Source organism: Mobula birostris, chromosome 6 (genome assembly GCF_030028105.1).
Source record: "Mobula birostris isolate sMobBir1 chromosome 6, sMobBir1.hap1, whole genome shotgun sequence".
NCBI classification, from domain to species: Eukaryota; Metazoa; Chordata; class Chondrichthyes; order Myliobatiformes; family Myliobatidae; genus Mobula; species Mobula birostris.
Window position 1 is genome coordinate 145174363 of NC_092375.1, and position 12851 is coordinate 145187213.

Genomic DNA, 12851 nt, shown 5'->3' on the forward strand with positions numbered 1-12851 from the left:
GTATGATTTTCATTTGAAACATATTTTTAAAAGGTTTATTGCTATAGTACCTGTAATGTATGGATCTATTTCTTTTTGAGCAATGACACCCCCCCCTTAGCACTATGTATTGATATGTTGTCTGCGCATGTGGATCACTCCCGCTTCCTCTCCTTCTGCCTTTCCCTCCCCCTCCCACTCTGTCCCACTCTCCCCCTCCCCACTCTTCCGCTCTCAGCCCTCCTCTTCCCCCTCCCACTCTCCCCCCACCCCCACTCCCTCCCCCCCTCCCTCCCTCCCTCTCTCACCCTCCTCTCCCCCTCCCACTCTCCCCCTCCCTCCCCCTCTCTCTCCCCCTCTCTTTCCCCACTCTCCCCCCTCTGTCTACCCCCTTCTCTCTCTCTCCCCCTCTCTCCCCCCTCTGTCTACCCCCTTCTCTCTCTCTCCCCTTCTCTCCCCCCTCTCTCCCCCCCTTTCTCCCTCTCTTTCCCTCATTCTTTCTCCCCCCCTCTCTCCAATGTGAATACACCAGTTAAAGCTATTTCCCACATACATGCCTTTATTTAATTGATATGTAGTTGTGCACAGACACAATAGTACCTGCAAAATATGAGGCCAATAATTATGTCTACAGATGTGTTGTTTTAGAAATCAGCAAGTCCATGGACAACGTAGTATGGAATACTAAAAGAGTTTTATATTTAAGTGATAAACATTTGTCAACAGTTTTGAGAAATGGAAACTAGTTCTCCTTCAAGTCTGTCCAAATATGAGACTCCAATCTGTTATCAAATACCTTAAAAGAACGACTTGATGATATCAATATGTTGTTAAAAAATAGTACATGGAATAAAATAGCTCCACAAGAGGTCACCTAGATCTCCTTCTAGGTCAAAGGGCAGAAGTATAAATCCCAGTTTTTCAGTGGCACCCACAATGAGAATGATTTATTAAATCATGTTAATGCCCCAGTATTTTCCTATAGCCTTGCCCAATCTGTTATTTTAAAATGTACCAGAAACTTTGATAACTTCTTTTCCATTTTTAGTTGTCAAGTCTTCTGAGAACTCAATGAGTAATGAAGAGGCTTTGCAGAGATGTTTTTTCTCTCTCTCTGATCCTACCTTTGTTTATCTGACAGGTGAGGTGCAAGATTGTTGTTGTGTTGTTTATCTACTTCTTATCTACGAACTACTTCTGGATACTAGCAGAGGGTCTATACTTGCATTGCCTCATACTGATGGCCTTTTTGTCTGACAGAAAATACCTGTGGGGTTTCACCTTCATTGGATGGGGTAAGTGCTTACATTTCCTTAAAAAGATTAAATAACAGACTTTCAAAAACAGGGTTGGAGAGTGATGAAAATATCATCTATCTGATACTTTTACAGTGTCTTAAGAAGAGCTAATTGGCCCAGCTGAACTAAATACTTACCAGAGAGAATGTATACTAAGTGGCCAGTTTATTAGGTACCTCATGTACCTAAAAAAGTGGCCATTGTGTGTATGATCGTGGCCTTCTGCTGCTGTAGCATATCCAAGGTTTGACATGTGCATTCTGAGATGCTCTTCAGCACACCACCGTTGTAACGCGTGGTTATTTGAGTTACTGTCACCCTTCCTGTCAGCTTGAACCAGTCTGGCCATTCTCCTCTGACCTCTCTCATTACCAAGGCACTTTCACCCACAGAACTGCCGTGCCATTCTCTGTAAATTCTACAGACTGTTATGTGTGCAAAACCTAGGAGGTCAGTCATTTCTCAGATACTCAAACTATTATGTCTGGCACCAACAATCATTCCATGGTCAAAGTCACTTAAATCACATTTCTTCCCCATTCTGATGTTTGGTCTGAACAATTAACTGAACCCTTTAACCATGTCTGCATGCTTTTATGCATTGAGTCGGCTGATTAGATACTTACATTAACGAGTAGTATATGTTTAATAAATTGGCCACCAATTGTACATTCAGCATGGTGTCCACATCAGTGCACTAATTCTTTTGGAAAATAGCACAAAGCATGAAATTTCTTTCTACTCTGTTAATTTCTTGCCAAGACCTACAGTACCTGTAACAAAGCCACCAATGGATTCAGTAAGAAATGCAGGAGAAACTAAAGAGAGTGAGTGCAGTGTGTGACTTGCAATCAGTTGAGGCGATTAAAATGAAAGTCTTTGGCAACACACACAAAATGCTGGAGGAACTCAGCAGGTCAGGCAGCATCTATGGAAATGAATAATTATTCGATGTTTCAGGCTGGGATCTTTCCTCAGGACTGGAAAAGAAGGGGGAAGACATCAGAAAAAAAGGTGGGGGTGAGGAGAAGGAGGCTAGCTGGAAGGTGATGGGTGAAGCAAGGTGGACGTGAAAGGGCTGGAGATGAAGGAATCTGATAGGAGGGGAGAGGGGACCATAGGAGAAAGGAAAGGAGGAGGGGACCTGGGGGAATTGATAGGCAATTGAGCAAAAGTAGAAGGCCAGAATGGGGAATAGAGGAAGAGGAGAGGGATTTTTTTTTAATCGGAAGAAGAAATCAATATTCATGCCATCAGGTTGGATGCTACCCAGACAGGATATAAGATGATGGCGTCATTTTGGCACAAGAAAAGACCATGGACCTACATGTCAGACAGAATGGGAATGTAAATCAGATGGCAGATGGAGCGGAGGCGCTCAACAAAGCAGTCCCCCAGTTTACAACGGGCTTCACCAATGTAGAGGAGGCTCCATCGGGAGCACCGGACACAACAGATTCGCAGGTGAAGTGTTGCTTAGCGAGGATGGTCTGTTTGGGGCCCTGAATGAAAATGAGGGAGGAGGCGATTGGGCAGGTATAGCACCTAGGCGGCTTGCTGGGAGGGAGATTAGTGGGGAGGGGCAAATGGACAAGGGAATGATCCTTGCGGAAAGCAGAGTGGGTGGAGGTAAAGATGTGTTTAGTGATGGATCACTTTCGAGATGGCGCAAGATGTGGAGGCTCATGGGGTGGTAGGTAAGGACAAGAGGAACTCTGTCACTGTTAAGGTGGCAGGAGGGTAGGGTGAGTGCAGATGTTTGGGAAATGGAGGGAATGTGGAGGGAGGACTTTGAAGAAGGAGGACATCTCAGGTGTTCTGGAAAGGAAAGCTGCATCCTGGAAACAGATGTAGCAGAGGCAAAGGAAATGAGAAAAGGGAGTAGCATTTCAGAATCAGAATCAGGTTTATTATCACCGGCATGTGTCACGAAATTTGTTAACTTTTTACGGGAGATAGGGTGGGAAGAGGTGTAGTCAAGATAACCGTGGAAATCGGTAGATTTATAAAAGGTGTTGGTAGACAGTTTGTCTCTAGAGATGGAGACAGAGAGATTGAGAAAGGGGAGAGAGGTGTCGGAAATTGGCCAAGTGAATTCAAGGGCAAGGTGGAAACTAGAGGCGAGATTGATGAACTGGACGAGCTCAACGTGGGTGCATGAAGCAGCACCAATGCAGTCATCGATGTAGCAGAGGAAGAGTTGGAGACTATTGCCAGGGAAGGCTTGGAACATGGGCTGCTCTACATAGCCAACAAAGAGGCAGGCATATCCAGAGCCCACGTGTGTGCTCATGGCTACTTATTGTAGCCATTCCTGTATTCCCCACACTGGCCCTTTACCTCTTCTCACCTGTCTATCACTTTCCCCTGGGTCCGCTCCTCCTTCTCTTTCTCATACGGTCCACACTCTTCTCTGTTCAGATTCCTTCCTCTCTAGTCTTTATCTTTCTCACCTACTTAGCTTCACCTATCACCTTCCAGCTAGCCTCCTTCCCCTACCTCCAACTTTTTATTCTGGCATCTTCCCCCTTCCTTTCCAGTCCTGAGGAAGTGACTCGGCAAAAACCATCAACTGTTTTTATTCATTTCCAGAGACGCTGCATAACCTGCTGAAGTTCCTCCAGAATTTTGTGTGTATTGCTTTGGATTTACAACATCAGCAGACTTTTTCATGTTAGTGAAAATCTTTGTTATACACAAAGGAAACCTGGATAAGTGTAGGTATTGGACAGAAACGTTGACCAGGTGAGATGTCATGAAGTAAGAGGAATTTATGTAGTGAGTAAATACAGGCATATTTCCAACTGGACAAATAACATGTTTGTGATTTCAGATTTATGTTACGCCTGTTTTATGTCTTCAGTCTAGTTTTGGAATATGTCCAATCTAACACCAAATACAGTGAATGTTCCCTTAGAGTTCTTGGCAGCGTCACCTCTTTTGGGTGGTGAAACAAAGATGAACATAATTTTTTTTGGAGATATGTTCTTGTTTCTTAGTAGATTGGTGGGAGGAGCAGGGATGGGGCAGATTGTAAACCAAAGTTCAGTGTCTATTCAGAGAGACTATAATTGTATACCAGCTTATCTATCTGTATAGATCACAGCTGAAACTAAAACTCAAGATTGCTCTAAATCTACTCCATGAAAACTGTAACCTTGAAATCCAGTAAATGACCATGAGGAGTTTTAATTGAGAACTAATTTGCAATTTCATGCGGTATGATTAACAGTTCCTGGTCATATTGTTTAAAGGTATTTTCAATTTTCTATTTTGATAATGTATGCTTAATAATAGTGTCATCTTTCAAAAAAAAAACACAAATCTCTCTGTATTTCGTGTCTTGATCAATCAATGAAATAAACTTTATGAGTAACTTGACATTTTCTATTCCAGGAGTTCCATCCATTTTTGTTGTGTCTTGGGCCATTGTGAGAGCAATCGTAGCTGATGTAAGGTGAGAAAACATATCACTTTTTATAGAATAAGAATTAATTTATGTAAGAAATTGGAAGAATATCACCTTCCTTTGTTTGCTGATGCTTGAAGAAAATCTGCTAGGTTTCTGGTTTGATCCAATGAGGCATGATATTACTAATCCTGATTCCTGTAATGTAGGCCGTAAAATCCCTCATTATTTATAATATTGGTATTCATGATTCACTCTCAGGGTTTTACAACAACTTCAAACTCTCAAGAGCATACGAAGGTCAGTGTTCTTGAGTAGAATCACAATCACTAAGATTTATAATTTTAAAAATACTTATATGCCAGTGTTAATCAGCTAAGATTTATATATTAGAAAACACGTATAATACACCAGTTAGAACAGTTATCTTGGAACTGTCAATATTCTAAAAAATTTGAGGTCAAGAACCTGACCAATATCTTAATGTAATAGTTTATATTTCTTAATTAGTATATTGCAACTCTTTAATATATAATTTAGTGATATCTTCCAAAATATTCTGATCCTGAAAGCACCACTTTCAGCCATGAAATCTGTCCAATTGTGTTTAGCCATCACCTGAAATTTTTGAAGACAGTTGTTAATGGGATATACTGTAAACATTGCTGTTTAACTTGGACATCAGATTGTCGTTGAACTCTAAAAGCAAAGCGAAACTGATGTTAACACTCAGCAGGTCAAGCAGCATCTAAAGAAAGAGAAACAGAGTTAATGTTATGGGCAAATGAAAAGGAGTAATGGTGCTAGGTAAAAGAAGGTAGCGAATGATTGGTTTGCAGCTGAATCATTAGATTAAATTAACACATGAAGGTGTTTGTGATGGAAAACTGAATTTAAAGTGATCAAAGTACTGATCATCTAAAGAGCTTGAACCAATATTGAGTCTGGAAGCCTTTAACATAACCTGTCTGAAGACTGGGTGCAAATAATTTTATTTATGTTGAGGTGTTTCTTTCTCCAAAGGTGTTATTTCTACCGTATTCTGTTTTCACCTAATGTTATTACTTTCCAAAACCAGTTACACGCATGCCCACAGTACATGGGAAATGTACCACCTGACCAGTAACTAAAATGGAGCACAGAGAGCAATAAAAAAGTACTTGCAGTTTGATAAATGTCAATTTACATTGCAGCCAAAAAGAACCACAAATCTGTACATCCAATTTCTCTGTACAGAAAACTAAGTGGATGGTGTTGTGGGATAATTTGTAAACTAAAATCATTTGGGAATAGTTGAAAGGAGATTTGCTGATTTCCTCAATCTTGTGTATATTTTCTTCTGTTTTACTGTAACTAAAAGCATGGCTCTGGTGTGTGAAAGTCTAGTTAAGAAGCTAGAGAATTAACAAGGTCAGACTACTGTTATAACTAACAATAGGCTTAAAGTTTGTCGTATTGTAACTTTCTTTCTTTTTGTGACAAAGATGTTGGGACTTAAACGTGGAGAACTTTAAATGGATTTATCAAGCACCAATTGTTATAACTATTGTGGTAAGTGCACGCTATAACTTCCAGTTATCGTTCTGACTGGAAAGAAGAATGGAAAATACAGTCACAGAAATGAAAATAGCTCACATTGAAAGTTTGAAGAGTTAGTGAAATAGGCTTTTTTTAAAGTAGTGCACAAAAGTAATTCAAAGCTACTCATTATAATCCCTTTGACCGTAGGCATTCTTCATATAATTCTGTGAGCAGATACTAGGGCTAGCTGGATCAACTTTGACAACATAGAATAGTGCAGCATAATCAGACCCTTCTGCCTGTGATGAACTAATGAAGCTAATGATGTCTAAATAGACTCATATCTTCTGCTTGCAAATGGTCCATATCCCTCCATTCTCTGCATATTCATATGCCTTTCCTCTATCACATTTGCCTCCACCTCCACCCGTGAAGCACATTCCAAACACCCACCATTCTGTCAAAAACTTGACCTGCACATCTCCTTTCAACTTCCGCTCTCTCACCTTAAATGCATATCCTCTAGAATGGGACAGGTCAACCCTAGGAAAAAGATACTCTATCTATGCCTCTCATAATTTTATAAAATATCATGTCTCCCCTCAGCTTCCACCATTCCAGGGAAAACAGTCCTTGTTTGTCCAGTCTCTCCATATAGCACCTGCCCTCTAATCCAGCGGTCCCCAACCACTGGGCCGCGGACCGGTACCGGGCCGCAAAGCATGTGCTACCAAGCCGCGAGGAAACGATATGAGTTAGCTGCACCTTTCCTCATTCCCTGTCACGCACTGTTGAACTTGAACATAGGGTTGCCATCTGTCCCGTATTTCTTGGGACATCCCGTATATTGGGCTAAATTGGTTTGTCCCATACAGGACCGCTCCTGTCCCGTATTTCCCCCGCTAAGGTACAGTGTTCCTATGAAACCTTTCAAGCCGAAATGGCATAAAGTGCAGAAGCAATTACCATTAATTTATATGAGAAAAATTTTTGAGTGTTCCCAGACCCAAAAAATAACCTACCAAATCATACCAAATAACACATAAAACTGAAAATAACACTAACATACAGTGAAAGCAGGAATGATATGATAAATACACAGCCTATATAAAGTAGAAATAATGTTTGTACAGTGTAGTCAGGAAGATTAAGCCAAAACCCGATCTGTGGGAAAAAATTCGCCACGTACGCGTATGCGCACACAGGTGCCCGCGCAAGGCTTCATGGTCATGGTAGTCTTACCTGGGGTAAACACAAGCGTCCCGGGATTTGAATGCTAATTTTGTCTCTTATTTGGGAGTGAGAAAGTTGGCAACCCTAACTGTAAAAGACATGTTGAGGTGAGTTTAACCCTAATTGAACATCCCCCACCCCCCCACCGGTCGGCCGTTCCGCAAGAATATTGTCAATATTAAACCGGTCCGCAGTACAAAGAAGGTTGGGGACCCCTGCTCTAGTCCAGCCAGCATCCCGTAAAAACCCTTCTGCACCGTCTCCAAAACCTCCACATCCTTCCTATAATGGGGTGACCAGAGCTGAATGCAATAACTTCATTTGCAGCTTTACTGGAATTTTCTAAAGCTTCAACATTACTTCCTGACTCTAACTCAAATCCCTCAACTAATAAAGGCAAGTATGCCGTATAACTCTCTTACCACTTATCAACTTGTGAACCAAAGTTATTCAATGCTTTTAAACTAGCATTAATCGAGCATCGCTGTAATGAAGAAACGCTATATAGGGTTCAGACTGAATCACTCTTTACACAACTTGCTCTGAGAACTTAGGTTTGTGCATGATAGATCGGGAAACAAATACCACCAATCTGTTCTAGTGTAGCATTATATTGTGATGTGTTGTATAAAATCATTTATTGTTAAGATTGTTTATTGTTAGTATTTCTGAATAGAAAGAATATTTATTGTTTTTAGAGATACAGCACAGAATATTAAATATTTTGTTCACTGTAGCATGTTAATACATATTACACTATAAAAGGATTCCAGTTAATTGGAACATACCAGTGCTTTTGCCACAATTAAGCAGTTGCCCCAATTAGCCAAAGTTTCATGGAAATAATTTTAAAATTATAAAAAAGACAAACTACTGCTTAACTGAGTAACAATTTATATATTTAAATGAAATACAAAACAAATCAGAACACTACCGATAACTCTACAGTACTATAAAACTGTGTATTATTCCTAATAATTATCGACAGAGGAATTCATTTCATGTACGCTGCCGAGTTCTTTTGATTGACTGTAGATGAACAAAATCAGTGCAGACCTGGTGCAGATAATGGACCACCTTCATACAATGCTTTTCATGATTGCATCTTCCAAATCTTCATTTTTGTTATAAAATTCATGATGATTGTCAATACTTTTGAATTCTTCATGGTTCCGAACTTGAAGCAGTGAAATTGTTTCATTAACGCTCCCAGCCATTTCTGGCATTTCCAAGCCTGAATGCTTGAAACTGCAATGAACATAATAGATCTGAATTGTCTTAATGCTTATTTCTTACCAGTTATCAGTGTTCAAAAATCACTGCTTTTTGAACACAAACACACACAACACTATCTAAAAACTGTTCACTCTAAGTATGAGGTTGCATCTAACAGCCATATAAGTGCATGAGACTGATACTAATTACAAACCATTCGCCAATAGTCTCTTGTCTCAATTAAGCGGCATAATGTCCCAAATAAACAAAGGGAATCCCAGCCATTTTCCTCGATTACTTTTTGTTCTTTAAGTGCTGTTCCAAATAATTGGCTGCACCGATTAGAATTTAGAATTTATTTAAATCTTACATCCATCCCACAATGTGAGGGAGTAAAAATTTTTGCGTTATGACTCCGTTGCAATGTACAGACATGTGAATTTAAAAGTCTAATGGCTTGTAGAAAGAAGCTGTCCCGTGGCCTGTTGGTCCTGGCTTTAATGCTGCGGTAGCAATTAACTGATGGACCAATTAACAGGAATCCCCTGTATATCTTATCTCATTAGGACAGAAGCATGTAATTAGACCTATATTACTGTGAACATTATTTCTTGCAAGACCTGTTTCGTTGAATTCATATCCTTATTTTACTGTAATAACCAACTAATTTTCAGAGAAAAATACAGGTATCCCCATTCATGACGCCTTGTTAATCTAACACACATCTCTTTGTTATTTCTTCCTTATTGTTGTGTTGAATTAGCCTATACACAATGATGGAATGCACTGAAATAATTTTTGATAAGAAAAGCTTCTAATTGTTGTATGTGTGTGGTTGTTGCAAAAAAATACATCAACATAATATCGAGCTAGGGCAAGAGATCATGAAGAGGATTGTAGCATATTGTAATTCCATGAGCAATTAGATTGGATTTTCCATCTCCATAAATTTGTTCTAAAACCTGAGTTTAGCATTTCTTCTATTTATGATCTCTATAGCAAGCAGTCATCTTTAACAGTCTCTGCGGTTCCAAAGTAAGCAAGAATACTTTTACGACCTTTATTATTACATCCAAAAGTTTCATAGACAAATTATTTTTTTTACATTTTAAAATCTATATTCGTGTTTTACATTAAAACATACTGATGGGTTAAACAACTACTCTAAGTGTTAGGGTCTGGCTAAGCCAAGGAGGAGATGATATGCATGTCGGGGAGAATAAACTTGCAGGGCTGCAGGGAAAAGGGACTGGAAATGTGACTGATTAGTTTGTTGGCATTGATGTGATGGATGGAATGGCCTCTTTCTTTGTTGTAAGTATTTGCACAAATTTGACACTGATTAGCCATATTAACTTCTAGCTGACAGATGTACTAAGCAAAGAGAAACAGAACAGTGCTTTCTGTAACAATACACTCTAATTTGGCTGCAATTAGATTGCAAAGTGAATCAGGTTGAATTTCCAAAGCTGAAGGTTTCTTCAAAACTTTATGCATTTGCAAAACATCTTAAATGTAGCAAAGGTACATGTGTTGTTATACAAAATTCGATTCAGGGATTTGATAAAGTTTCAGGCTAAAGTTTAAAGAAAGTTTTTGAAGAGAACAACAAAGAATAAGCAGTACAGTGAGGAAATACCAGAGCACATAACCTCAGATACAGAATGGCTGGCAACTTCAGAGAGATTAAAACTGGAGGTGCATAGGAGGTTAAAACTGGAGAGGGCAGAGGATCTCGCACAGCTTAAAGGAAACTATCTTGTATATAGATCGGTGGTTATGTTGTCACAATAAACAATGATTCATCTCATATATTTTTCAGATAAACTTCATTCTCTTTGTCAATATTGTTCGGGTTCTGGCGACTAAACTCCGAGAGACGAATGCTGGGCGATATGATGCAAAGAAGCAGTACAGGTAACATTTGATATGGTCAGTTCATTCTTTGTCCTTAACATTTAGCATTTAATCAATCACATTTCCATTTAAAACTTCTTACTACCTTTACAGTGTTAATGCTTTTTAATAATTTCCCTGCAAATGTTTCCTAGTTTTCTCCTCATAATTTGTTTCTGAACTCCAAACATTTAGATTCAGTATTTGACTCTCTTAAAGATAATCTCCCTAGCACTATAATATTTTCCCACTTGAATGGGTAGCACAGTAGCATTAGATAGCATTGCAGTGTAGCAGATAGCATAACACTATTACAGAGCAAGCAACCCAGGATCAAGTCCACTGCTGACATAAAGTGTTTATACATTCATCTTGTGACCACATGGGTTTCCTTTGGATTCTCCTCTTGAAGGCCTTGTTACTGTGCTGTATCTCCAAAATAAATGAAAAAAATGAAAGTGTGTAGATACTTTCTCCTAACCTATCTTCCCTGAATACTTTATAAGAAGGTATCCTTTCCTCACTCTCTCTGATCCATTACTGCCTAACATCATTTTTAAACAAAATTCTTCGTGTCTACAGTTTACCAATCTATTCCAGGCTTATACCATAAGACCATAAGACATAGGAGCAGAATTAGGCCATTCAGCCTATCAAGTCCGCTCCATCACTTCAGAATGGCTCATCTCGGATCCCATTCAACCCCGTACACCTGCCCTCTCACCATGTCCCTTGATTCCCCGACCAATCAGGAATCTATCAACCTCTGCTTTGAATATACCCGCGGGCTTGGCCTCCACCGCAGTCTGTGGCAGAGCATTCCACAGATTCACCACACTTTAGCTAAAATAATTCTGCCTTACTTCTATTATAAATGATTACCCCTCAATTTTGAGGCTGTGCCCTCGAGTTCTGGATACCACCACCAGAAGAAACATCCTCTCCATATCCACCTTATCTAGTCCTTTCAACATTCTGTAGGTTTCAATGAGATCTCCATGCATTCTTCTAAATTCCAGTGAGTACAGGCCCAAAGCTGTCAAATGCTCCTCATATGTTAACGCTTCATTCCCAAAATCATGCTTGTGAACCTCCTCTGGACTCTCACCAATGACAATACATCCTTTCTGAGATAAGGGGCCCAAGACTGTTGATAATATTCCAAGTGTGGCCTGACTAGTGTCTTATAAAGCATCAATGTTACCTCTCTGCTTTTATATTCTATTCCCTTTGAAATAAATCCCAATATTGCATTTGCTTTCTTTACCACAAACTCAACCTGTAAATTAACCTTCTGGGAGTCTTGCATGAGGACTTCTAATTCCCCCTGCACCTGTGATGTTTGAACGTTCTCCCCATTAGATAATAGTCTGCACTTTTACCAAAATGCATTATCGTACACTTCCCAGGACTGTGTTCCATCTGCCACTTTTTGCCCATTTTTCCAATTTGTCTAAATCCTGCTGCTTCCTCAGCACTACCTACCCCTCCACCTATCTTTGTATCATCCGCAAACTTGGTCAGAAAGCCATTAATTGCACTATCTAAGTCATTGACAAACAATGTGAAAAATAGCGGTCCCAATACTGACCCCTGAGGAATGCCACTCGTCACTGGTGGCCACCGGAAAAGGACCTTTTTATTCCTACTCACTGCCTCCTGCCTATCAGCCATTCCTCTATCTATGCCAGTACATTTCCTGTAACATCATAGGATTTTATCTTGTTAAGCAGCCTCATGTGAGGCACCTTATCAAATGCCCTCTGAAAATCTAAGTTAATGATATCCACTTTGTCCAGTCTGCTTGTTACTTCCACGAAGAATTCTAACAGATTTGTCAGGCAATATTTCCCTTCACAGAAAGCATGCTGACTTTGACTTATTTTATCATTAGTCTCCTAGTACCCCAAAACGCTGTCATTAATAATGGACTCCAACACTTTCCCAACCACTGAGGTTAGGCTAACTGGCCTATCATTTCCTATCTTTTGTCTTCCTCCCTTCTTAAAGAGTGGAGTGACATTTGCGATTTTCCAGATTCATGAAAGATTATAACCAATGCATCCATTATCTCTTCAGCAACCTCTTTCAGGTTTCTGGGATGTAGTCCATCTGGTCCAGGTGACTTGCTTGAAGGCCGTTCAGTTTGCCTAGCACCTTTTCCTTTGCAATAGCAATAGCACTCACTCCTGCTCCCTGACAAACACTGACATCTGGCATACACAGTAAAGACTGAAGCAAAGTACTTATTAAGTGCATCTGCCATTTCTTTGTCCCCCATTACTACCTCACCAGCATCA

The 12851-nt window shown here is 39.8% G+C and overlaps 1 pseudogene; it reads left to right on the forward strand.

The window, feature by feature from the left end:
• Positions 1-12851, forward strand: part of LOC140198606 (parathyroid hormone 2 receptor-like) — a 115164-nt pseudogene that overhangs the window by 83533 nt on the left and 18780 nt on the right.